Source organism: Protopterus annectens, chromosome 1.part1 (genome assembly GCF_019279795.1).
Source record: "Protopterus annectens isolate FY-2018-M chromosome 1.part1, PAN1.0, whole genome shotgun sequence".
In the NCBI taxonomy this organism is placed as follows: Eukaryota; Metazoa; Chordata; order Ceratodontiformes; family Protopteridae; genus Protopterus; species Protopterus annectens.
Window position 1 is genome coordinate 672,200,944 of NC_056726.1, and position 24,265 is coordinate 672,225,208.

Below are 24,265 nucleotides of genomic sequence, written 5' to 3' on the forward strand. Positions count from 1 at the left end.
CTTCTACAGAATCTTGTCTGAATGCTTAATGGGTTGATCAACTGTACACTTCTCTTGGTGTTCCATATTATCCATAAATATACCGTTCATATTTTCTTTCAGCCACAGGTTGTCAGAGACTTGTAAGACACGTTAGCACTTCTTTATCCACCCAACAGTTTGTTGTGCTGCTTCAGCAGTAATGTTTAGAATGGCTCGCTGATTTCCATGGAGAATTTTACAAGCATGTGCAAGTCTAAATGACAAAGATCCTTTTCTTATAGAAGTGTTGGGGAGAAATAAAGTAATGATTTTGCCAAAGGGGAGAAGTAAAGGACGTGGGAAATGTTTGGCCTCTGTCATTACAAATGCTAAAATAATGAAAGAGAGATTAGTGAAAATGGTGGAATAAATTCTCTGCAATAATAACCAACAGGAGTCAAACAGGATTTGCCAAAAGGAGGCCATCAATAGACAACTGGTGGCTAGTCTGTAATTCTGATGAATAAAATGGAAATGGAGAAGAAAGATAAAGCAGTGATAACACTCACAAAATAATGTTTGCCTCAATAAGAATATAGTAATTTTTTGTTTGATGCGCTGCATTATGAGTGCAGATATAAAGATGAGAAAAAGAGCACAAGGCAACCATGGCCATTGTCTCCATATCTGTATATAACAGTGATGGATACTTGCAAGACAGCAGAGGGAATGGATAAAACCAATGGAAGTGTATGTTGCAGTCAAATCTTCTTCCAAAGTTATCTGAATATCACTTGCATATTATTAACATAGAATGCAGAACAAGTAAAGGATATTGCTTTGTAAGAATTTGACATTTTAGTGGCAAATAGAGGCCAGAATGCAGTCAAACAGAAAATAGTTTTTTATCCTAATTAACTTTAAGAAAATGAAAGGGAGAATGAGTGTCTCTGCAGTTACAAGTAATGAGAAAATAGAAAACATCACAAAAGCTAACTGAGGAATGGATGTGAGAAGTAGGAAGAAAAGTACAGTTTTGTACCTACCATAAATGTAGATGTTCGAGTGTTCACGCTGCTGCAGTCATTACACTTGGGTTATCCTGCCATAAGGCGGTCCCATAGTCGGCCAGAGTTCCAAAGTCTTGGTCTGGCGTCGGTTGTTGTCACTTCTTCCCTGACGTCAGTGCGCCAGGGTATACAAGATGCATCAGACACCATTTTCTTCAGTTTTTCTTGCCCCAGATGTCAGGTGCCCCCAAGTAGGTAGGCAATACATATTGCTAATAAAAGATATACATATAAAAATAAAAACAATACCTTCAGTTACAAACAAATACACCACAAAGGTTGTATAGGATAGAAAGGTATAGACAAGTCCAGCTAGTTCAGAGGGGATGGAGGGAGGGTAACCTGGACTGCAGCAGTGTGAACACTCGAACGTCTACATTTATGGTAGGTACAAAACTGTACTATGTTCATTGTGTTACACTGCTGCAGTCATTACACTTGGGTAGAATCCCAAAGCTAAGGTTGGGTGGCTGGTCTATAAAGAGTTAGGATTGGCTATGAGGCCCTGCAGAACTGCAGTGGCAAATCCTGCTCTGGATTTAGAGTAAAGAGGCAGGTGGTAATGCTTGGTAAAGGTGTACACTGAGCTCCAAGTTGCAGCCTCCAAAATTTCCTTGGTAGGTACTCCTCTGAGAAAGGCTGTTGAAGTGGCTGTTGCCCTGGTGGAATGTGGCCTAATGTTATTTGGGACTGATTTTCCATGTTGTGTGTAGCAGTAACGTATACAGTATCCTATCCATTTGGATATAGTCTGCTTTGAGATAGCCTTGCCCTGTGATCCTGCAGCATATGTTACAAACAGTTGCTCAGTTTTCCTGAAAGCTTTTGTTTTGTCCAAGTAGAAGCGTAGCTGCCTGTGTATGTCCAAAGAATGCAGAAGTTTCTCCCCTTTATTTTGAGGGTTTGGATAAAAAGTTGGCAAATGGATGGTTTGGTTAAGTGCCACACTAGATACCACCTTTGGCATAAAGGTAGGGTTTGTCTTTAAAGAAACCCTGTCCTGATGAAAAATTATAAAAGGTTCCACTGCCATTAATGCCTGTAGCTCTGAGACTCTTCGTGCTGAAGTTACTGCCATTTCTGCCAGGAGCAGAGCTGTTTTCCATGATAAAAATTTTAGATCGGCTGTATTGGCTGGCTCAAAAGGTGGCAGGGTTAGTTTTTCCAAAACTAAATTGAGGTCCCAAGTTGGTGTTGGTGCTTTCCGGGGCGGTCTTATGTTTTTAGCCCCTCTGAGGTACTGTTTTAGCAAGGGATGAGAGAATAGAGGAGGATTTGCGTTGTAATGTGCTGAAATGGCAGAGGCGTGGATCTTAATTGATGAGAAGGATAGGCCTCTGTCCAGCATCTCAGTTAAGTATTGTAAAATCTGAGGAATGTTTGGAACTAGAGGGTCAAGGTTTTGAGCCCGGTTCCAGGTGCAGAATCTCTTCCATTTTTCTGAGTAAGCTTTCCTGGTGCAAGCCTCCTGGCCTCCAAAATGACATCCATAACAGCTTTAGGGAGAGGTGTTGCCTGTTTGACTAATAAATATGCCATGCAGCCAGGTTTAGGGTTTTGAGCTGACCGTGCAGGATCTGATTGTTTTGTTGAGTCAGAAGGTGTGGAATTTGAGGCAAAATCCATGGTGGGCCTTGAGCTAAGTTACTTAAGGTAGGGTACCCAGTGCTGGCGTGGCCAGTCTGGAGCAATCAGGATCATCTGTGTTTTTTCTTGTCTGGTTTTAGGAGTACCTTTGAAAGGAGAGGCAGTGGCGGGAAGGCATAAACTTTTAGGTTCTTCCTGCTGAACAAAAGAGCATCCACTTTCCATGCTTATTTGTGATAAGTCCTTGTGCAGAATTTTTGTAGCTGGCAATTCAGTGGGGAGGCAAAAAGATCTATGTCTGGGCATCCCTATTTTTTCGTTACCATGCTGAAGATTTGTGGATTCAACTTCCATTTGTGAGGGTCCATTATATTTCTGCTTAGATAGTCTGCCAGAGTATTTTTCTTTCCTGGCAGGAACTGTGCTTGCAGGTGAACTTGATACGTTAGAGCCGTGTTCCACAAGGTTATGGCTTGCCTGCATAGGGGATAAGAATGAGTGCCCCCTTGTTTGTTTATGTGCCACATTACTGTGTTGTTGTCTGTCTTTAATAATAATTGTCCTGGATGCTGAAGGTCCTTGAAAGCTGTTAGGGCATTTAGAACAGCCAAAATCTCTTTTTGATTGATGTGAATATGCATCTGGTCTGTGGTCCACTTGCCCTGAATGCATTTTCCTAACACGTGTGCTCCCCAGGCGTAATCCAAAGCATCTGTTGTTAGAGACTGCCTGGCTGTGGGTAGGGTAAAAGGCTAACCCTTGTTTAGGTGACATGCCTGTGCCCACCATCGAAACTCCTGTTGTAGGCAGGGAATCATTGGTATTACTGCTTCTAAACTGTGAGAGTGTTGAGACCAAACACTTTTTAGGTACCATTATAATTTCCTCATATACAGTCTGGCATATGGTATTAGTAGTATGCAGGATGCCATGAATCCCAGGGCCTGCAGACTTTTTCTTGCAGGGAGATGGGACTTTTTTGCCAGTAGCCGAAAATATTGAGTTAGTTGAACTTGTTTCTCTGGCATGAGGTAAGCCATCTGGGCCGTTGTATTTAAGCTGACACCCAGGAATATAATCTGTTGTGAGGGCACTAGTTTTGACTGCTTTTCATTTACTGTGTACCCTAGAGAAATTAGCAACCTTTTTACAAACGCCAGATGCTGTAAAAGAATGTCCTTTGTCTCTGCTTGAATGAGGCAGTCATCCAGGTATGAATAATATTTGGTTCATAGGTTCATACTAGGCTATCTGCCTTGGGGCAATTATAAGCCTAGCCCGATTCTGTATGGCTTACGCCACCCCTTGATTTGAGTATACTGTGCTTTAAGGTTTAGTTTACTGTGCCTCTGTCTAATAGTGACACGGGAGTAATCCCTGGGACAAACCTACGATCCCCCATCCACCTATCGAGATTCTTCTTGAAGAGATTCACCGAGGTGCTCTGCCTCACATGAACTGGAATTCTATTCCAGAGCGAAGGGAGCCTCTGGGTTATGAACCTGTCCCTCCAGCAAGATCTATTTATTTCTGTGCTGAGGTTCAAGTCCCTCGAGCATGTCTCTCTAAGGGATTTAGATTTACTGAGGTGGAGCATGTCCATTAATTCTGGATTTGACATAGCTTTGTATGTCAGGCATAGATCGCCTCGAAGTAGGCGGTATGCAACTGAGTAGAGCTGGAGTTTTTTTAACCGAGCAGCATATGGCATCTGTTTGAGACCCTTGATCCTCTTGGTGAGATACTTTTGGGGTCTTTCTAATTGCTGCAGGTGTCGGGTAAGGTACATCCCAAAAGGGGCATTGTATTCTATGATGGGCCTGATGAGGGATGAATAAAGGGGCATGATTACCTCTCTTGATCTAGATGTGAAACCCTTCGTGATGAGGTGGGCTATGTAGAAGGTCTTTCTAACCACTTTGGCAATGTGGTTTTCAAAGGAGAGATTGCTATCAACTTGGGTCCCCAGGTCCCTAATAACTTTCTCAGTACTTAATGGGTTTCCGCCTATGTGGTAATTTGTGGGCACATTGTTTTTGCCAAAGGGTATGACTATACATTTTTTGGCATTTAGCTTTAAACCATGGTGCTGGCACCAGTTATCTGTCTCTGTGAGACCTTTCTGAAGGATGTTTGTGCCAGCTGGAGAGTTGATTATGGCGCCCAGTTTGCAGTAGTCTGCGAACTTGGTGAGCCATAGTCCTCCCACGTTTGCCTGTACCTCGGAAAAGTATATACCGAACAAGAGTGGTCCCAGGACAGAACCCTGTGGGACGCCACTTGTGACCAGTTTCGAGTCTGACATGGCTCCAGCAACTCTCACTCTGTGGGCTCTGTCTTTGAGCCAGTTTGCGACCCATCTTGTGACATAGGGGTTTATATTTAAGCTGGATAGCTTATCTATGATGCTTGAGTGGGGTATTGTGTCAAATGCCTTTGCAAGTTCCAGATAGGCTGTGTGGACTACCTTCCCTTCATCTAAGGCTTTGGTGACTGTTTCGAAGAAGTCAACCAGGTTCAAAAGGCAGGATCTGCCCTTGACAAAGCCGAACTGAGTAGGATCTAGTGTCTGTAGGTCCCCAATGTCTTTGTTTATGAGCTCCACGATGATCCTCTCCATAGCGTTGCAGACTAAGCTAGTCAGGCTTATGGGGCGATAGTTTCCAGGGTCCGTAGAGGCTCCACCTTTGTGGAGTGGGACCACTGTTGCTGTACGCCATTCTGTGGGCACATATCCTGTAGTGAGGCTGAGATTGTATAGCTGTTTTATTTGAGGGATTAGATCCTCTTGGAGTTCATGTAGGACGCAATCTGGAACGCCATCTGGTCCCATGGAAGCAGTGTTTTTTGCTTTGGAGAGGGCAGCCTTCACCTGAGGATCAGAGATGTTTGGGAGGCAGCCCTCTGCCGGGATAGATGCTTGTTCTTTTGGGAGTTTGCACTGAACCTGTCTGCCAGGATACTGGCGATGTCTGTGGGTTCAGTGTATTTTTTGTCGTTTAGAATCAACTCAGAACAAGTCTGGGAGTTGCATCCCAGGTTTCTAACATAACTGAAAAAAGCCTTATGATTGTCTTTGGTGTCCTGTGCAATTTTTCTCTCGAAGCTGGCCTTGGAGGATTTTATGAGGGATTGTAATTTTTTGCTAGTACTGATCAGAGATGCCTTCCCTATTAGGGATTTTGCTCCATCATGTAGTAGCTTCCTCCTTCTGTTGTGAAGATGCATCTGGTCTGTGGTCCACTTGCCCTGAATGCATTTTCCTAACATGTGTGCTCCCCAGGCGTAATCCGAAGATACTTCGCAACCTGGAACGCCAGGTCTGCAAAATGCAATTACTGGTGCCAGGCACTTTGTGAAGACCCTGGGCGCAGTAGATAAGCCAAAGGGCAGTGCAGAGAACTGGTAGTGCATTGTACCAGCTTTGAATCTGAGGTATCTTCTGCAATTTTGTTGGATAGGGACATGCAGGTATGCCTCTTTGAGGTCCAGAGTAACAAGCCAAGCCTTCTTGCCCAGCATGGGTAGAAGCTGCTGTAATGTCAACATTTTGAATTTCAGAATACCAAGGTAAGTATTTAGAATTGAAAGGTCTAGTATGGGCCTCCAGGCTTTGTCCTTTCTGGGGACCAGGAAGAGTCTTGAGTAAAATCCTTGTCCTTGTTCCTGTTGTGGTACTTTTTGAATAGCTCTCATGTCCATGAGGGCTGAAATTTGTTTCTGTGTCTCTGCCCATTGATTTTGTGGCAGGTCCAGCATTCCATTTAGCCTTGGTAAAGTATGAAAGTGGAACCTGTAACCTTGAGACACAATATTCAGAACCCATTTGTCTTGGGTGATTGTTTGCCAGTTTTGAGAAAAAAGTGCTAGTTTTCCCTAAGGGGCTTTCAAAAGGGAAGTGCTTGGCATACGAAGGGGAAAGTCATTGTGACTGTTTCCTGTAAGGTTGAGACTTGTCCTCACCTCCTTTTGGGGTTGAGGTGCCCCACTGTCGTTGTCTGTTTGAGCCTTGGGGTTGAGATCTGCCTCTTGGGCATCTGTATCTGCCTCTGGAAAGGACCAATTCTTTGTTGGCCAATTTCTGCTAAATCGAGGTGGCTGTACCTGTAAGAAATCCTTGACTGTTTGCATAGATTTAGCTTTATCCTCCATTTTCTTTAACACCTCTTCTGCCTTAACACCAAACTAGGTATCATGCTGTAAAGGAGCATCCAATAATTTTGCCTTAACATGATCGGGTAAACTCTGTTCTTTTAACCAAACATGTCTTCGAATCACAGAACCTGTAACTGCAGCTCTACAAGAGGCCTCTAAAGAATCAAAACCACATTGTAGAGTATGTTTTCCCACCTGTTCAACTGAATGCAATAAATCCTGCATTTCTTTACAATCAGGAGCTTCTGAGCTTGCAAGCATTTTCTGTTTTAACTGAGACATTAAATATTGTTGGTACTTAAGCATGTGAAACTGGCAATTTAAAGCTCTTACTGCTAAAGTTGCAGAAGTGTATACTTTCTTCCCACATCTATCCAAAGCTCTGGAATCTCTGTCAGAGGGTACTGGATTTTTTTGCAATGGAAGCCTTAACCCCTTTTGGACACTGGGAAACAGTTTCTGGATCAGCCGAAGAGTTTTTATAAAGAAACTTGTGAGAGTCTGGGACTCTATAATATCTATCTGGCTTGGCTGGTGCAGGGGGGAAAGAATCAGGAGATAAGCTGGATTCAGAGAACAGATCATCCACAATATCTAGCACAGGCGGAATAGCCAAGGGCCTGTGCTGAGGCAATAAAAGGAAATCCCTGAGCCCTTTCTCGGATTCTGAGTAATCCTGACTTTCCCAATGGAAATGTTCCCTCATGGTATGTAAAGCTTCCCCAAAAGAATAATCCTCAGGAGAGGCTGAATGTATAGATTCTTCAGCATCAGAGTCCTCGTATGGGGGTAGAGAGTATCCCTGGTCTGAAGAGGAATCGGAGGAAATGGAAACCTGATCAGATGAATCATAGTCTGTATCCTGCCTAGGCCTTTTCTCAGGAGGGGGATGGGAAACCCTGATTAGAGTAATGAGGTCTTCGGCCATTTTAAGCATTTGTTTCTTAGGCATGGAGGTCTGTCCAGGATAATGCTGTACTTGTTTCTTTGTCTTTAATGGTACTTTTGTCTTGGCTGTTGTTTTAATGGTAAATTGTGAAGGTCTGAAAACACCCTCAGAAGCCGATGCCTGCTCAGCGGCTCCGGACCCATCTGAGGGATTAGTTTCCATAGGTCCAATACCTTGAGTTTCTAGAGGCCTAGCTGTCTCCACGTGGGAGTCGGAGGCGGCCTGTGGCTCTGAGGTAGCGGGTGTCAGGGGCTGCGAAAGCACCTCACTGAGAACCGGCGACTGGCCTAGAAGAGGTTTCATCGTCAGTTTTGGACCTCGGATGCCTGTCTTTATCCTTGTCCTTGCATTTTTTCGGTATTGTGGTCGTCGGTTGATCAGACAGCATAGTATAATTGAACCTTCGGCCAAAGTAGTGCAAAGCAAAATCAAAACGTCTTTTTATAGTGCAGTTTGTTAAATCTAGCACAAAACCGACAACTAGTGACGTCGTGATCAGGGTCTAGGCATGGGATACAGTAAGAGTGGAAGTCCTTATGAGATATTTGCTTCCCACAAGAAATACAATTATTAACTTTTTCTGACATCAGTCTGAGGCAAGAAAAAGGTTTCCCCAAGCTTCATTGAAGACTTCGGATCTGAAATTCGACTTGGAAAATCTCAGGAGTCAGCCAACCGGCACTTGCGAACTGCTTCTGCTTCAGGCACCGCACGGCAAGAAAGACTGAAGAAAATGGCGTTGGATGCATCCTATATACCCCTGGCGCACTGATGCAGGGAAGAAGCGACAGCAACCGACGCCGGACCAAGACTTTGGAACTCTGGCCGACTATGGGACCGCATGATGGCAGAATAAAGTACAGTTTTATACCTACCATAAATGTAGATGTTCGAGTGTTCACTCTGCTGCAGTCAGCACACTTGGGTTATCCTGTCGTCAAGCGGTCCCGCAGTCGGCCGGAATTCCAAAGTCTTGGTCCGGCGTCGGTTGCTGTCGCCTCTTCCCTGACGTCAGTGCGTCAGGGGTATATATAATGCAACCGACGCCATTTTCTTCAGTTTTTCTTGCCCCAGATGTCAGGTGCCCCCAAAAAGGTGGTCAGAAATTAGTACCAAAAGGAGTAAACAAAGCACAAACACAAAATCACTTCAGCTATAAGCAAATACATCAGTAAGGCATAGAAGGGATTTAGCCAGTAGATCAGAGGGGATGGAGGGGGGGCTGGTAGCCTGGACTGCAGCAGGCTGAACACTCGAACATCTACATTTATGGTAGGTACAAAACTGTACTATGTTCATCGTGTTACCCTGCTGCAATCATCACACTTGGGTTAAATCCCAAAGCTAAGGTAGGTGGGAGGTATCATAGAGGGTTAGTGGAGGCTACAAGGCCCTGCAGAACTGCAGTGGCGAAGCCCGCCCTGGACTTTGAGTAGAGAGGTAAGTGATGGTGTTTGGTAAAGGTGTGTACTGAACTCCAAGTTGCAGCTTCTAAAATTTCCTTGGTTGGAACCCACCTGAGAAAGGCTGTAGAGGTAGCTGTTGCCCTGGTAGAGTGGGATCTAATGGTAGCAGGAACTTGTTTCCCATGATGGATATAGCAGAAACGTATGCAATGAGCTATCCATTTAGAAATGGTTTGCTTTGATATAGCCTTCCCTTGAGAAGCTGTAGCATAGGATACAAAGAGCTGGTCAGATTTTCTGAAAGCCTTAGTTTTGTCCAAATAGTAGCAAAGCTGCCTGTGAATGTCCAAGGAATGCAGGAGTCTCTCACCTTTGTTCTGTGGATTGGGGAAGAAGGTGGGTAAGTGGATGGTTTGATTTAAAGCTACACTGGAAACCACCTTAGGCATAAAGGAAGGATTAGTTCATAGAGAAACTCCGTCTTGATGAAAAATGAGGAAAGGTTCCACTGCCATTAGTGCCTGCAGCTCTGAGACTCTTCTAGCTGAAGTTATTGCTAGGAGCAGGGCAGTCTTCCATGATAGGAACTGTAGATCTGCAGAGAAAGCTGGTTCAAAGGGAGGTAGCGTTAGTTTTTCCAGAGCAAAATTGAGGTCCTACGTTGGTGTAGGAGTTCTCCTGGGTGGTCTGATGTTTTTTGCCCCTCTGAGGAACTGCCTTAGAACAGGATGTGAAAATAAAGGTGGATCCGTGTTGTAGTGAGCTGAAATACCTGAAGCATGGATTTTAATTGAGGAAAAGGAAAGTCCTTTGTGCAACATCTCAGCTAAATACTGTAGAATGTGAGGCTGAATTGTGTCTTGGCCTTTAGCTTGGTTCCAAGCACAAAACCTTTTCCATTTGTCCGAATAAGCCTTCCTGGTGCTTGGCCTCCTGGCTTCCAGAATAGCATCCAGAACTGCTTGTGAAAGAGGTGCTGGTTGGATGTTTAGATGATTTGCCATGCAGCCAGATTTAAAGTTTTGAGCTGGCTGTGAAGAATCTGATTGTTTTGTTGCATGAGCAAATGGGGGATTTGAGGCAATATCCATGGTGGGCTGTGGGCCATATTTTTCAATAGTGGATACCAGTGCTGGCGTGGCCAGTCTGGGGCTATGAGAATCAGTCGTGGTCTCTCCTTCTTGACTTTCAAAAGAAAGTTTGAGAGGAGAGGCAATGGAGGGAAGGCATATACTTGTCAGGTTTTTCCAACTGAAAGAGAGAGCGTCCACTTTCCAAGCTTGATGGTGAAATGTCCTTGTACAAAATTTTGTCAGTTGATAGTTTTGAGGACTGGCAAACAGGTCTATGTCTGGAAGGCCCCATTTTTGAGTTATCATTGCAAATATTTGTGGATCTAGTTTCCACTCGTGGGATCCTTGATGTTTCTCCTGAGGTCGTCTGCCAATGTGTTGTTCTGTCCTGGCAGGAATTGAGCTTGTAACTGGACTTGGTAGGCCAGAGCTGTGTTCCATAAGGTCATTGCTTGCCTGCATAGAGGGTAAGAATGTGTACCCCCTTGTTTGTTTATGTACCACATTACTGTGGTGTTGTCCATCTTTATTGCAAGTTGTCCTGGATGTAATAGATCCTTGAAGGCTGTCAGAGCTTTCTGTACAGCTAGCATCTCTTTTTGATTTATGTGCAGATTTCTTTGATCTGCAGTCCATAGGCCTTGAATGCATTGTCCTGCCATGTGTGCCCCCCCCCAGGCGTAGTCTGAAGTATCTGTTGCGATAGTTTGCCTGGCTGGGGGCAAGGTGAAAGGCTGACCTTTGTTGAGGTGACATGCCTGTGACCACCATAGAAATTCCTGTTGTAGGCAGGGAATGAGAGATATCATTGTGTCCAAGCTGTGGCTGTGTTGAGACCATACGCTTTTTAGGTACCACTGTGATTTCCTCATATGCAGCTTTGCAAATGGTATTATTAGTATGCAAGATGCATGAAGCCCAAAGCCTGCAGAATTTTTCTTGCAGTTAATTGGGTCTTTGTTGCCATTGTCTTGAAATATTGAGTCAGTTGTAGTTGCTTGTCTGGCATAAGATAAGCCTTCTGGGACATTGTATTCAAGCTGGAACCCAGGAATGTCATTTTTTGTGAGGGTACTAGGTTTGACTTCTTTTCGTTTACTGTGTACCCCAGGCAGTTTAGTAGATGCTTTACAAAGGCCAGATGATGTAAGAGAATGTCTTTGCTTTCTGCTTGGATGAGGCAGTCGTCCAGGTATGGATATATTTGAATTCCTCTTTGTCTGCAGTATGCAATTACTGGTGCCAGGCATTTTGTGAAAACACTGGTCGCAGTAGATAAGCCAAAGGGCAGTGCAGAGAATTGGTAATGGGTTGAACCTGCAATGAAACGGAGGTATCTTCTGCAACTTTGTCTGATAGGGACATGCAGGTATGCCTCCTTGAGGTCCAACGTTAGTAGCCATGCTTCCTTGCCCAACATGGGAAGTAGCTGCTGTAGTGTTAGCATCTTGAATTTGGGTACTTGTAAGTAAGTGTTTAGAATTGAAAGATCCAGAACTGGTCTCCAGGCATTGTCCTTTCTGGGCACTAGACAGAGTCTTGAATAAAATCCTTGGCCTTGCTCTTGAGTAGGTACCAGTTGAATGGCTCTCATGTCCATGAGAGCTGTAATTTACTTTTGTGCCTCTGCCCGTTGATTTTGTGGCAGGTTTGGCATTCCTCTTTTCATTGGCAAGGTGTGAAAGTGGAATATGTATCCTCGTAAAATTATGTCTAGGACCCATTTGTCCTTTGTGACAATTTGCCAGTTGTCTGCAAAAAGTGTGAGTTTTCCCCCCAAGGGGGCTGCCAAGAGAGTATTGCTTGGCCAGATGAGGTGCAAGTCATTGAGTTTGCCTTCTGGTGGTTTGAGACCTGTCTTCTCCTCCCTTCTGTGTTGTAGAGCCCCATTGGCGAGATTTATACTGGGCTTGTGGTTGCCTTCTGCCTCTTGGGCATCTGTATTTACCCCTCTGTGGTCTGTCAGTGGCTGGAAAGGACCAATTTTTTGTTGGCCAGTTTCTGCTGAAGCGAGGAGGTTGTACTTGTAGGAAATCTTTGACTGTCTGCATAGATTTTGCCTCATCTTCCATTTTCTTTAAAACTTCTTCTGCTTTAACTCCAAAAAGAACATCTTGCTGTAAGGGAGCATCTAGTAGTTTTGCTTTAACATGATCAGGCAGAGTTTGTTCCTTTAACCAAGCATGCCTATGTATAACAGACCCAGTGACAGCTGCTCTGCCTCCAAAGAATCAAACCCACATTGTAAGGTATGTTTGCCCACCTGCTCAGTGGCATGCAACAGATCATGTACTTCTTTCAATTCAGATTGTTGAGGGAGAGAGGTTATTCTTTGCTTTAACTGAGAGATTAGGAATTGCTGATACTTAAGCATGTGAAATTAACAATTCAGTGCCCTCATACCTAGTGTGGCTGAGGTGTAAACCTTTTTCCCCCAACTGTCTAGTGCTCTGGAATCCCTCACAGAAGGTACTGGGTTTTTAGCCATAGAAGCCTTAGCCCCCTTGGGACCCTGTGAGATAGTCTCTGGGTCAGCTACAGGGCTTTTGTAAAGAAATTTGTGGGAATCAGGCACTCTGTAGTATCTGTCAGGCTTAGCCGGAGCAGGAGGTAGAGTGCCTGGGTTGAAATTGGATTCTAAATAGACATCACCCACAATGTCCAAAACTGGTGGGATGGCAAGTGGTCTGTGTAGGGGGAGTAAAAGAAACTCTCTGAGCCTTTTCTTTGAATCAGAGTAGTCCTGACCTTCCCAGTGAAAATGTTCCCTCATAGTGTGTAAAGTTTCCCCAAAGGAGTAGTCTTCAGGAGGAGAAGCTGAGGGAATAGAGTCCTCAGCATCAGAATCTTCATAAGGAGAGAAGGAGTAGTCTTGGTCCTCAGAGGAGTCTGAAGAAATGGGCATTTGCTCAGAGGATGCATAATCTTCCTCTTGTCTAGGCCTTTTGTCAGGAGGGGGCTGGGAACCCCTGATTAAAGAAATCAAATCTTCAGCCATTTTGAGCATCTGTTTCTTAGGCATGGGGCCTTGAACAGGAGACTGAAGTGCAGTATTTTTAGATTTAGAAGGAGTCTTCGACTTAGAAAACGTTTTAATAGTGAGAGTCGTCGGTCTGAAAACGCCTTCAGAAACCGATGGTGTTTCTGTAGTACCGACGTCTTTTGTAGCAAAGTCGTCAGAAGGGCCTGAAGTAAAAGGCTGTGTCGGCCTGGTACATTCCTTCAAAATTTCCGTAGCGGTCTCGGGTTCCAGATCTGCGGTAGTCAGGGGCTGCGTCGGAGCCTCGCTGAGGACCGGAGACCGGATCGTCCGAGGCCTCGGAATCTGGCTTAGGCCTGGACTGTCTGTCCTTATCCCTGCGTTTTTTGTGCACACTGGTAGACGGTTGCTCCGACGGCATGGTGTAGTTAAATTTCCTACCGAAGTAGTGTCATGTGAAATCAAAGCGTCTTTTAATAGTATGCTTATTAAACCTAGCACAAACCCGACAAGAAGTGATGTCGTGATCTGGGCCTAGGCAAGGTATGCAATAAGGATGAAAATCCTTATGAGTTATTTGCTTCCCACAAGAAATACAATTGTTAACTTTTTCTGACATCGGTCTGAGGCAAGAAAAGTTTCCCCAACGGGGTACTTAGCTTTATAGAAGACTTCGGTCTAAAATTCGAATTCAAAAATCTCAGGAGTCGGCCGACCGGCACTTGCGAACTGCTTCTGCTTCGGGCACCGCGCGGCAAGAAAGACTGAAGAAAATGGCGTCGGTTGCATTATATATACCCCTGACGCACTGACGTCAAGGAAGAGGTGACAGCAACCGACGCCGGACCAAGACTTTGGAATTCCGGCCGACTGCGGGACCGCCTGACGACAGGATAACCCAAGTGTGATGACTGCAGCAGGGTAACACGATGAACATCCCAAGTGTAATGACTGTAGCAGTGTAACACGATGAACATCTGGAAAAGAAGAAAAACTGGAAAAGATAAACTGAATCCCTTGCTAGAATGGATTAATGCAATACAAATGATGATCTTACCACCAGTGGCATATGAAGAAAAAAAATATCAACAGAAACGGTGGAATTCAGAGATAAAGATAATCTGGTGACAAAGTAAACAGAATAATAGGTTCATAGTTAAGTACTACATAAGTTGTCCTTGAGGGCCATTTTAAGCCCAGCCAATTTCCCTTGCAAATGTGAGAATCAAACCCTGTACCTTATGTCTGAGGTAAACACCTTAACCATCATACCAACCCCCCAGTTTTTACAGGGGTGAAGAAATGTCTTTGGGAACAAGAATGAGAACTTCTGAGTTTTCAAGATTTGGCAGTATTCCAGGCTGACCAATTGTTTGCAGTAGAGAAAGAAAATAAACAGAAATGGAGATAACTTAAAGATAAGAAAGAATGTCTGGTTAAAAAAGGGAGGAGGGATAATATAGATAATGAGTATAGAAGGATATGAAAGAAAGATATACAAGATTAGAAGGGCTGAAATAGGAATAAAAGAAACAGTGCAAAGCAACCTGGTGAAAACATAAGTGAGGTTGTAATGAAAGGTGACTCTGTGGAAGGAAAAATGGGATTGAGGATACTAGGAGACATTCTGCTGGAAGAAGAAATACAGTGGACTATAACCTGTAATTCTTACCCCATCTATCCAGCGGCCTAGAATCTCTATCAGAAGGGGTAGGATTTTTAGCAGTAGAAGCCTTAATGCCCTTGGGCCCCTGTGAAATAGTCTCTGGATCTGCAATAGGATTTTTAAAAAGGAACTTGTGTGACTCAGGGACCTTGTAGTATCTGTCTTTTTCTAGGAGCAGGAGGCAAGGAATTAGGGGCCAAACTAGATTCCAAAAAAGCATCAACAATGTGTAGTACAGGAGGAATAGCTAAAGGCCTATGCTGAGGTAGGAGTAAGAAATCCATAAGCCTCTTTTTTGAATCAAAAAAATCCTGGCATTCCCAGTGGAAATGCTCCCTTAGAGTATGTAAGGTTTCCCCAAAAGAAAAATCCTCAGGAAGGGAAGCAGAGGGAATGGAGTCCTCTGCATCAGAATCCTCATAAGTAGATAAGGACAAATCCAGATCATCAGAAGAATCAGAAAAAACAGAATCTTGGTCAGAAGATTCATAAACCACTTCAGTCCTAGGCCTCTTAGAAAGGGGGGGTTGACTACCTCTGATCAGAGTTATTAGATCTTCAGCCATGTGGCCTGGGCGTCATTTTTTTATGCATGGTTCGAGATTTATGCCTAAGAGAAGAAGGAGGCATCAGTTTAATATGCAAGTCCATAGGCCTGAATACACCCTCAGAAGCCGGTGCCTGCAAAGCGGCTCCGGACCCATCCAAGGTAGAGACATCCGCGGGTTCCATAGTTGAAGAATCTCGCGGCATACCAGACTCCAAATGGGTCTCAGTAGAGGCCTGTGAATCAGAAGTAGTGGGTATCAGGGGCTGTGAAAGCGCCTCACTGAGTGTACCAGTGAACTGGCGGCTTGCTTAGGAGAAGCGTCTGCGGCAGTTTTGGACCTCGGGGTAGCCTGTCTCTGTCTTTATCTTTTACTGGTAGTCGGATGGCTAACAGACGACATTTCTGGATAATTAAACCGAGAACCAAAATATTTAGAGGCAAAAATATATAGACGGATAGTGCACTGATTAAATGAAGTACAAAACCGACAGCAAGGTACGTCGTGGTCAGGGCTTAGGCAAGGAATACAGTACGAATGAAAATCTTTATGAGGCATTTGTGTTCCCAAGTAATGCAATTATTAACTTTTACTGCCATCAGTAAGGAGCAAGAAAAAGTTTCCCCAACAGGGTACTTAGCTTTAGTTGAAGACTTCGGTTCTGAAACTCGAAAATGAAAATTTCAGGAGTCGGCCGACCGGCACTTGCAAATGGATTCTGCTTCGGGCACCGCATGGCAAGAAAGACTGATGTAATGGCGTTGGCTGCATGTTTTATACCCGACGTCATGGAATAAGGGACCGCAACTGACGCAGGACCCAAGACTTATCAGGCCGACTGAGGGCTACCTGCAAGCATTTAACCCAAATGTAATGACTGCAACAGTGAAACACGAAGGACATCCAGGGCAGAAACAAATCTAAGAGAATGGACAGTACAGTGCAAGAAAGATGGAAACGGATAAAAAAAGGAATGAGAAGGGCATTATATACAAAAGGGGGTAATTACAGGAGAAACACCAAGGTAAGAATATAAGTATTTATTAAAGTCAGAGGAAAGAATGCAGGCAGATGAAAAGTTATACAAAAAAAGACAGGAAGCAGAATAGAGGTACCAATGAAGTAGAGTAAAGAATGGGAACAGGTAAAGAGATTTAGAAGACTGTACAACTTGATAAAAAACAAAGAGAAGGAGGTAGAGTGTACTGGTGGTTCTACATGTTAAAATCTGGAAAGAAGGAAATAGTTGGCAGTGCAGTAAGGTGGAATAAATATAATTCATGAGTTCTGGGAGTGCAGGTGAGCAAAGAAGGCTAGGAAAGAGGTCTGAATAGAATGGAGGGGACTACTGGGAAGCAAATGGATGAAATTTGGAAGAATTGCTTATTAGGGGGTTATAAATTACAAACTTAGGTGAAGGAAAACATATTGTAATGGTGTTGGGAGGATGGCTGAAGAATTCTCTACAGAAGAGCTGGAAAACAATGGGAATAGAGGCAAAATGAAAAGACAACAAGAACAAACAATCTGGAGTGGTAAAAAAATAGAAGAGAGCAAAATTAGCAGGATTAGAAACAGTAAAATTACTGAAAAAGGGTTGTGTGGAAATGTTATGACACAACTTGCATACAAGATAGAAAAAAAGAAGTCAAAATAGGTGCATATGGAAAGGAATGTTTAAAGAAGTGTGCTAGAAGGGAGAGTGAAGCAGCTGCAGAGTAAGGGAAGAAATCTAAGAATATTTACAGTACACCCCTAACAGCTGACGTAGTTTTTTGGGATTTGGAAACTTATGTAGACAGTGACCTAACTTTTGACCAACGTGTCCATTCTTGTAAGAAAGTCCTTTAATACTGCACAGCTTATAAACAAAGGGATTGCATCTAGCTCTAAGGATGTCATTGTTCCCCTTTACTCAGCCCTCATTAGGCCAATCATTGAATATAATGCCCCCTTTGGCATGCATCTGTCCAGGCACATGCAACATCTTGAATGCCCGCAAAGATACTTTATATTAAATAGATACATGACCTAAATAACATGTCCTAAGTGGACAGGCTCAAAGCCCTGTCACTATGCTCTGAATCTTACAGACTGCTTAGTCGTGACCTGTGTCTGGCATACAAGGCATCATCCAACTTAATATTGGTGAATTTACTGTGCATTAACTAGGCCACTGATATCAGAAATACTCAGTCTAGGGATTTAAACCTCTATTGCAACATAAACAGAATGGTTTGAAGGGACAGGTATATCTTGCAGAGGACACTCCTGTTTTGGAACAGAATCCCCATCCACATTAAACAAACTTCATCCCTGTCCACAATCAATGGCAACTTGGAGCTATGGATGGAAAACAGAACATTTACCCCAGGATTGCACTGTACTACTAATAACAGGAACAACTCCTAAATGCTTTATCCCATTCATGGGTCCCCTCAAATTTTCTATTTATGATCCCAGTATTCTTATTATGGGTAATATATAACTATTGACCATGGGATGGGGTAAGACCAATATATAACCAAAAAGGATAGATTATTTTGTGCCCCCCCCTCCCCAAAAAAAGGAAAACTGGCTATGCTTAAAATGACCCACAAGGGCAGCTAGTCTAGTACTTACCTATGAACCTATAAGAATAGCATAAGAAAGACTGACGCATTTAATAGTGTATACAGACAAACAAGAAAGGTGCATAATCCTGACCACTTTTAACAATGTAGAAATACAAATGAACCTGTATAAAGGACTATGTATAAAAGCTTTATTTCCTTAAAGGACTGTATGTTTACAAACCGTTTGCAAATGCTGCTTGCTGTGCTACGTAAACTGATGAAAATAAAAAAGCCAATGTAGCTGGATGATGCACTTGGATGACAATGCCTTTTTATCAGAAAAGCTCAGGTGAACATATTCAAAGAACACAATACTATAACTGTAAGCAAACTAATGAAAATGAACATCATTAGCAAGATGGTAAGTGAAATCACTCATTGATAATCAGAAAAGAATTAATGTATACGGCATATGCAGTGCACTGCATTTTACCTCAGTATGTCTCCTTGCTGTTGGCGGCATTTGTTTTACAAAGTTAAAAGGAAGGAGAGAAATCCAAATTAAAGCCATCAGATGTGTAAAGCACAAAAATGTCATATAAAGCATGCAAAAAACACATCTTGTATTTATGCATTATCTTACTGTATATTCAAGGTATCTCTGACTTGTAACTTGTTGCACACTCGGTATCTGTTTCAAAAGGGTCCATGTAGAGCAGTCCACCTACCTGTGAAAAAATAAACAAAAGCAACAAAATATATATATAAAATAAAATAAGCTCATAATATTACTTTAGAAAAACATTACATTCACATAAAAATGTTAGCCATTAACAATGATATGCCTTGAATACATTGGCTCCATTATAATTTTTGTTGTTTTACTATGCTGAACTGCATCTGTCCCGTTAATGCTTGTGAACACAATGCACAGTCTTGCCCAGTGCACACTGTATTTTTCAATCTTGGAGATAGGTTGTCAGCTTATGAAACATTTAGACTTGAACTAAACAATGTAACTTGATTGTCTCAGGTACTTCCTCTCACCCAGCACTAACACAAATAGGATGGATAGTTATGATAACGCAAATTCAAATCTACTTTATTAAGCACTACTACAGTACAGCACTGCTCCCTCCTTTATTTTATGATCACCGAACAATAACACTTTCCCTGAGGTTAAACTGCTCTTCATTTTCTTGAAGCTTAAAATATTCAGTGAAACATTATGACAATTTCTGCACAAATGGAAACAGAACATAAGCAGGCATAATGTAGAAATCATATGGGGTGTTGCAGTGGTGCAGCAGTTAAACTTGCTGTCTCACAGCCAAGAGGTTCTCAGATTCAATTCTTGCCTGGGATGCCTTCTGTGCAGAGTCTGCATGTCCTCGCTGTATTCGCGTGGGTTTCCTCAAGGTAATCCGGTTTCCTCCCACATTCCAAACATGTGTCTGCAGTATTTCTCCCCAGGCCTCACCTGAAAATAGGCTCTCTCCTAGTTAGGCTTTCCCAGTCAGCAAATGTTAAATTAAATTAAAATATCTGGGATTCCCTAAAATGCCTTCTATATACCTGTTTATGGAACTGAGCAAACATACAAGTACAGAAATAAGAACAAAATTTATAATACCACTGCTTAAAATAGCCATATTTGTAGTGCACAGCTATTTCTACCTACCACAACCAGAGAATCTGAGATTGACAAGCAGATAGGGTACTAGAGGGGCAAGCCAGGGAAGAAAGATGAGAGTGTGCAGTGCAATGAAAAAGTATTTGCCCCCTTCCTGATTTCTTATTTTTTTACATGTTTGTCACACATAAATGTTTCAGATCATCAAACAAATTTAAATATTAGACAAGGATAACCCAAGTAAATACAAAATGCAGTTTTTAAGTGATGACTTTATTTACTAAGGAAAAAAACTATCCAAACCTACATGGCCCATTGTGAAAAAGTAACTGCCCCCCCCCCTTGTTAAATCATGAAGCAACTATGGTTAATCAAATAGAGTTCAATTTCACTAGCCACACCCAGGCCTGATTACTGCCATACCTGCTGAATCAAGAGATCACTTAAATAGGGGTTTCTATCACGTAGTCAAACTTTTACAAGTTCAAATCTCATATGGTTGAGACCATAAGTTAGAATTTGTAAAAGTTGAGCGTTTGAATGAAAATCTCCATAAGCGGAGGTTTCCATCTTGTTCAATGGGGTGCGATCTCGGAGTTGGCATATTTAAGTAGGGGGGGCATAGCCCCCCACATGGAGGGGTGCTGGGGGGGTCTTGCCTCCCTGCTTTTTTGTTTACCCTTTTTTTTTTTTTTAAATCCATAGTCGAAGTTTTGTAACTTCGAACGTAATGGTTCGAACATTATGTGTTCGAAGTTATAAGACTATGTGATATTGACCCCTTAAATAGAACCGGTCAGACAAAGTGAAGTAGGCCAAAAGATCCCAAAGAGGAAGACATCATGCTGCGATCTAAAGAAATTCCAGAACAGATGAGAAACAATGTAACTGACATCTATCAGTCTGAAAAAGTTTACAAAGTAATTTCTAAAGCTTTGGGCCTCCAGCGAACCACGGTGAGAGCCATTATCTACAAATGGAGAAAATATGGAACAGTGGTGAACCTTCCCAGGAGTGGCCAGCCTACAAAAATACCCCAAGGGTGCAACGACGACTCACCCAAGACGTCACAAAAGAACCCAGAACAACATCTAAGAACTGCAGGCCTCACTTGCCTCAGTTAAGGTCAGTGTTCATAACTCAACCATAAGAAAGAGACTGGCAAAAATAGCATGCATGGCAGTGTTCCAAGGCAAAAACCACTGCTGACCAAAAAGAACATAAAGGCTCGTCTCACTTTTGCCAAAAAAAATCTTGATGATCCCCAAGACATTTGGGAAAATATTCTGTGGACTGATGAAACAAAGGTTTAACTTTTTGGGAGGTGTGTGTCCCGTTACATCTGGCATAAAAGTAATAGCATTTCAGAAAAAGAACATCATGCCAACAATCAAACATGGTGGTGGTAGTGTGATGGTCTGGGGCTGCTTCTGGACCTGGATGACTTGTTGTGGTTGATGGAACCATGAATTCTGCTCTCTACCAAAAAAATCCTGAAGGAGAATATCTGGCCATCAGTTTGTGACCTTCAGCTGAAGCGCACTTGTGTTCTGCAGCAGGACAATGACCCAAAACACACCAGCAAGTCCACCTCAGAATGACTTAAAAAAAAACAAAATGAAGGTTTTTGAGTGGCCTAGCCAAAGTCTGGACTTGAATCCAATTGAGATGCGTTGGCATGACCTTAAAATGACAGTTCATGCTCGGAAACCCTCCAATATGGCTGAATTAAAACAATTCTACAAAGAGTGGGCCAAAATTCCTCAACAGTGATGTGAAAGACTCATTGCCAGTTATTGCAAATGCTTGATTGCATTTGCTGCTAAGGGTGGCAGAATCAGTTATCAGGTTAAGGGGACAATTACTTTTTCACATAGGGCCATGTAGGTTTGGATAGTTTTTTTTCCTTAATAAATAAAATCATCACAAAAACTGCATTTTGTGTTTATTTGTGTTATCTTTGTCTAATATTTACATTTGTTTGATGATATGAAACATTTAAGTGTGACAAACATGCAAAAAAAAAAAGAAATCAGGAATGGGGCAAATACTTTTTCATTGCACTGTACATTTTACACTGGCTCATCCACACATGTAAAGAGGGGTCTGAAATGAAAAATAAGTCAGCAGGCAAAGGAGTGTAGTATTGCTGAAAATGAATAAGTCCAAGTCCTGTGAGTACCTTCACGAGGTAGACCCTGTTTTTCAAAAATCTCAACAAGAGGACACGGATACATAGACTGTATTTTATATAGCAAACTCCAGCTATACTCTGTCGCATATCGTCTACTCAGAGGCGATCTCTGTTAACATACAAGGCCATGTCAAACCCAGAGCTGTTGGACATGCTACACTTAAAGAAATCCCAATCCCTCAGAGCTACACGCTCCAGGGATCTAAACCTTGTCATCACAATAAACAAAACATGTTGGAGGGATAGGTTCCTGACCCAGAGACTCCCCAGACACTGGAATAGATTGCCCATACATGTCAAGCAGAGTGCCTCTTTGGACCTCTTCAAGAGGAACCTTGACGATTGGATGGGAGAAAGGAAATTCACCCCAGGGATCACGTCAGTCGCCCTGCTAGACAGGGGTCCAGGAAAGTAAATAATGTGGGAAGAAATATTCAGGGAATTGTTATGGCTAGGCTTGTATAGGCCCTAGGGCTGATAGCCTAGTACTAACCTATGAACCTATGAACCTATATATATCATGGACAGAAGTAGGTCAAAAATTAAAAAAGATAGCTGGGTGCACAAGACCCAGGATAAAAAAAGTGCCCAACCCTGGTAGGCTCACTGGTGCCAGGACCGGAAAAAAATGACAGTGTAGAATAATCAAATTACGGAAACATTCCAACAACGGGGCCAGGCCAGGCTCAGGGGAAGGATGGCCCTATGTTGTTGAAGGAAATAGTCCACAAAAATATCACAGGCCAAAGAAAAGCCATAAAGACAAGAGTGGACTATTGAGGATAAGAAACAAATTATATATTGCGGCTATTAAAACCAAAAAAAAAAACAGAATTTCCAAACACAAGATATACAAAAAGATTAAGACAGAAATTAGAAGAAAGAAAAATACACAAAAAATGTCAAAATCCTTAAATAAAAATGTGTGTTCATTAATATAACAGATTTATGAAAAACATTATATAGACCAAACACTGATTTGTTTGGAAAAAGGAGCATTGAGGAAGTGCAAAAATATAACCAACAAAACCTAGAGATTTTTGTAAAGTATAAAAAAGAAATATGGACATGGGAAAGAGAGAATTTTGATATGGTGCAATATTTATGCAAAGTCGAAAGCCAAATTAATCAATACAAAAAAGGCAGCCCCAAAGATATTTGAAGAGAAATATAGGCAAAGGTATTAAGATATGAACATTTTCATAATAAAAAAATCTCACAAAAGTTATGGAATGCCTGTAAAGTGAAGGATTTGGTGCAGAAGGTCTAACACAGGTTACATCACAGCATGATGGAATGAGCCCCCAAAGTAAGGAGAAACAGGAAGATGAGGAGACATCTGAAGAAATATGGACATGGGAAAGAAAAAGTGATTTAACATAGTGTAATATTTATGCAAAGGAGAAAGCAAAACTAATCAAAACAAAAAGAACAGCTCCAAAGATACTTGAAGAGAAATACAGGCAAAGGAATCCAGACATGGGAAACTTTGCAATACAAAATATAAGAAGACAAAGAGGAGAAGTAGAAAAGAAGATTAGTGACGGAGAAGTTGAAGAAATAGAAACTGAGGTTACGGAGTGCCTGTGAAGTGAAGGATTCAGTGTAAGAAAATTAACTCAGATAGCACCAGAGCAGAATGGAGCAATGGACATCCAAATTAAGGAGAAACCATTGGAATGGAAAGCAACTGGTCAGCTGCCATATGAAGATATTTTGAAGCCTTCCACAAAAAAACAGTATAAACACTTACTTGAAGATGGATAACATGGGAAGGAACAGAAAACTGTGGCAACTCTGATGCAGTCAATGTTGAGGAGTGATGGCCCAGTGAGTTCCCATATGACAGAGCAACAGATGACACAGGATGAACAAAACATGCTAGAGGGATAGGTTCCTGACCCAGAGACTCCCCATACTCTGGAATAGACTGCCCATACATGTCAAGCAGAGCACCTCTTTGGTCCTCTTCAAAAGGAACCTTGACGATTGGATGAAAGATAGGAAATTCACCCAGGGGAATTATGTCAGTCAGCTAGACAGGGGTCCAGGGAAGTAAATATTGTGGGAAGAAATATCCAGGGAATTGTTATGGCTAGGCCTGTATAGGCCCCTAGGGCCAATAGCCTAGTACCAACCTATGAAGAAAATGGGCCACAGGATGATGTTATACAACTTTCTACAGAATGCCCTCAGGAAATGGAGAACAAAAAATGTGCCCTCAATTTAGAAGAAAATGAGCTAAGAGAAGAGTTGCTTGATTTAATAGAGACAGATAAACATATTAAGATCAATGAAAGGAACAGACTGCAGAAGGTCAATAAAACCCAAAAAGTCAGAAGTTTAATTAAAAAAAATGAACACAGTAATTATAACTGTCAATAGAGATCCATGTGATATAACAGAACTAAAAAGGATACATTAGGTGGTGGTGCTGCGGTAGCGTTGTCTCACAGTAAGACGCTGTCTGGTTCGATTCTCAGCTAGA

At 42.4% G+C, this 24,265-nt stretch overlaps 1 protein-coding gene across 1 annotated transcript in view; it reads right to left on the reverse strand.

Moving 5' to 3' along the window:
• IL11RA (interleukin 11 receptor subunit alpha) overlaps nucleotides 1-24,265 on the reverse strand; it is a gene marked incomplete in the record, with an annotated part of 3,068,236 nt that overhangs the window by 2,178,105 nt on the left and 865,866 nt on the right. Inside the window, 1 exon segment of the mRNA XM_044077548.1 lies at nucleotides 18,594-18,678.